Source organism: Typopeltis vanoorti, chromosome 8, assembly GCF_054136105.1.
Source record: "Typopeltis vanoorti isolate ZY-2024b chromosome 8, IOZ_Tvanoo_1.0, whole genome shotgun sequence".
NCBI lineage: Eukaryota > Metazoa > Arthropoda > Arachnida > Uropygi > Thelyphonidae > Typopeltis > Typopeltis vanoorti.
In genome coordinates, this window is record NC_143556.1 from 68,058,407 (window position 1) to 68,062,199 (window position 3,793).

The window sequence follows — 3,793 nt, forward strand, 5'->3', positions numbered from 1 at the left end:
GCCTTGGGCCATCTATCTCTGATTGGTACCAGTGGAGATTGAACTGCCCACTCAGTCTCCAAAAGTTAGATAGGGCTAAATGGCCTCGCCTACTCCCCGTATACGGGAATAAAAAGGCGTTAGCTGATTTTTTTTTTTTTTACTGTTGCTTGAGAGAGTTTAGTTCTTGTCGTAGTTCCGTTGTCTCTTTAATTAAATTATGCTGTCTTTCCGTTAGCTCTTTAACGCAGTTTTTGATTTCTCCTACGGTCTGTATACATCTTCTACCGAGTTATTATAAAATTTAATAAATTCCTCGTATTGGATGAATTTTTCTGTAATTTGTGCGGTATGTTTTTGAAATAGTTCTCCAACAAAATAGATTAAACAGTCTTTTAGGTTTTGCAATCTATTTTCAAGTAATGCATTTAAAGTTGGCTCACCTGGGTTTCCTTTGTTGTTTTCTTTCTTTTTAATTCCCTCTACTGTTGATAGCTGTTTACAGCCTGCGGTTGTTTTCTGCATTTGCTGTTTTCCGCCTGCAGTCGAAGGCGACATTCCTTTGTTGTCTCTGCAATGGGGACATTTCCACTCATCACGATTCTTGTTTGATTTTCGCTGCCAAGTAGCCTCGGACAATCCTGAACATAGAAAATGCATGTTCCTCTGGCAGTTCCTATATATTACGTGGTTTTCTTCCGCCCATTAAGTCTTCTTGGCATTTGTAGCACTTCATATTTCTTGTTTGACGGCAGTGGTTCTTTATATATTGTCCAGCATTTCATTAATCAGGTGCTAGGTTTCCTTTATATCATTCTGAGCTGTTGTTAATTTGTTGCTGTAATAGTTTCTTTTTGCCGTTCTGATCTGTGTTGTTAGGAGATTCCGTTTTCTTTAAATTAATAATTATAATAAAAATATCAGGTGTATTCAGATGCGAAACTATCTTTGATATTCCTGGCCAGCTTGGCTGGCCGAATTGTTAGTGTATCCGCTTTCCAGCCAAACAGCTGCGGGTTCAAATCCTGCAGTAGGCATGGATGTTTTTGATTGTCTGCGGAAATACTAGAGGTAGTAGTCGGGGGTAGATGGCGTTAATGTAGTTGCAGTCAGTTGATGGAATGATGGAGACAGAGTTGTAGAGGGTGCCCTCCCTCAACGACTCTTTGGAATCCCTGGAGGTGATAAATAATAAATAAATAAATTAATTAATTAAATAAATCAAAATTTGGAAACAGATATAGTAACGCTAAAAGCATTCACTGTTTATTATTATTATTAGTAGTAGTAGTAGTAGTCTGACCATATTTCCTTGAGACATAAACGGGACATTAGGATGGCAAAAATGGGACAGGGGTTAGTAACATTCTGTTTTATGAAAAAGTAAGACAATAAAAAAGTTTTATTATATAAACACATCAGACTTGCCAAGTCTTTTGCAACCACCAAAATTGGTGTTCGTGTTAGAATTACAAATCTGTGGAGTTATTAATAATTAAATAAATAAATAAAAACAAACAAATCATCAAACGCCTTTTATTCCCTTATCCTGATTAAGAGTAGGCAGTTCAATCTCCACCGGTAGCTAATCAGAGATAGCTGGCTCATGTCTATCACTAATTATAGCAGCCACCGATGAAGAGGCTGGTAAGCAAGTGCTGCCTTGGTTCCTAACCGTAACAAGATATGTTACTGTCTTAAATAATGTGGATACTATGGTCTATTTTCTTGAGTTTACGGGAAGAAACACCCGAGTTTATGGGAGGAAAAACCCGCTTGTCCATGCCAATGATCGACTAACTTGGGAACCGGTCGAAGAAAGGCTTAGAAAAAGTTCCTCCAGTCGGCAACTCGACTTGAACTTAAGTCTGACTTCAAGCGACCAAGCACAGAGGACGTAAGCGCTACTTCCATTGAGCTACACAGGCCTACTAAATAAATAAATAAATCATCTAATTCATTCTTGAAATTTTATTCTTCAAATGAAGTGAGCAAACCTTTGGTAGTTATCCTATCTGCCATTCGTCACTAAGCTCGGTTGCTTATCCACTACCCAATTTGGAAGGCAGTATTGGCTTCAAAATGTTCCATGTATTATCTGTAGTACCGGATTTCTGGATTGTGAAAAATATAAAATAAAATATACTACTTCTGTGTGAGCAACCATAAAAAATACAAGTAATCTGTCGAAATATGCAAGGAATCTAGCTCTTTCATGATTCGTAACCGATATTTCAGTTAATGGCTGATGATTATTTTGAATACTTTCAGAAAGCAGCAGTTTGACTGAGAACTGTCAACATCGTATCTTATTAAATCGCAACTAAGACTGTTGTCTGAAACAATGTGTGTGTGTGTGTGTGTGTGTGTGTGTGTGTGTGTGTGTGTGTGTGTGTGTGTGTGTGTGTGTGTGTGTGTGTGTGTGTGTGTGTGTGTGTGTGTGTGTGTGTGTGTGTGTGTGTGTGTGTGTGTGTGTGTGTGTGTGTGTGTGCGTGCGTGCGCGCGCGCGTGGAGTTCTTACTCACATACGGATTTAGCCCACGAATTTAGCCCATTGGTTTAAACTATGTTTTCCCTGGAGAAGGAAAAAAACGAACTTTTTATTCTTATCAGTAAATGACCAACTCCTGAACTGAATGAAAAGAGCTATAGCAAAAGTTCGTCTAGTCTGCGAAATGAATATTATCTATGATGATGGTACTTCTGGCGGGATAGTGTTATCTTTCCAGAAAATTTGTTTACGAAAAATTTAATCTTTTGATGTGACCAAAATTATAGTCTTCTTGCAGTTAACCGATAACCGATATTTCGTAATAACCGACGATTCGTAACCGATATATCAGTTAATGGCTGCTGATTATTTTGAATACTTTCAGGAAACAGCAGTTTGAGTGATAACTGTCAGCATAGTGTCTTATTAAATCGCAACTAATACTGTTGTCTGAAACAATGTGTATGTGTGTGTGTGTCGGGGGGGTGCGTGCATGCGTTCGTGCATGAGCGTTTTTAGCCCATTGGTTTAAACTGTGTTTTTCCTGGAGAAGAAAAAAACGAACTTTTTACTCGTATCAGTAAATGACTAACTCCTGAACTGAATGAAAAGAGCTATAGTAAAAGTTCATCTAGTCTGCGTAGTGAATCTTATCTATGATGATGGTACTTCTAGCGGGATAGTGTTATCAGTCCAGAAAATTTGTTTACGAAAAATTTAATCTTTTGATGTGATCAAAATTATAGTCTTCTTACAGTTAAAGAGTTCATGATGATTTAGATGTTTACATAGTTTTTAGATTTGTTTGTGTAAAATATGCAGTATCAGCATATGAAGACCTCAGCTAATAAGTAAAAGAGCTGTTTACTGAAATATACAGTATTCGACTGTTTAGTTATATATGCACAGTATTACCGTACTCAGCTGATGTTATTCAGATGGTAAGAATTTATGTTCACTCTATTAAATGAAAGTTTTTCCATCAAAATTAATGCATCTGCATTCCCTGTTTATTTACATCTAATATACAATAGAGTTTGAAAATTGGACACAACAGCATGCCAAATAATGTAGTTGTTAGATAATCAGGAAACCTCGCTGTAGAGACTAACACTTTCGATCCCAAAATAGACAGCCTAAAATGTGTCAAGCTGCAAGCCTGTTTAATCATCATCTGTAGGATATGACAAAGAACAATGGACTAAATGTTGTCTTTCAGCACCATGATCCTGAAAAATCTGGTGATTATCTATCAAAACAGCCAATTGGTCTCTTTATAAGACATGAATGGATAGATTCTACATATCCATATACATTGGTAGT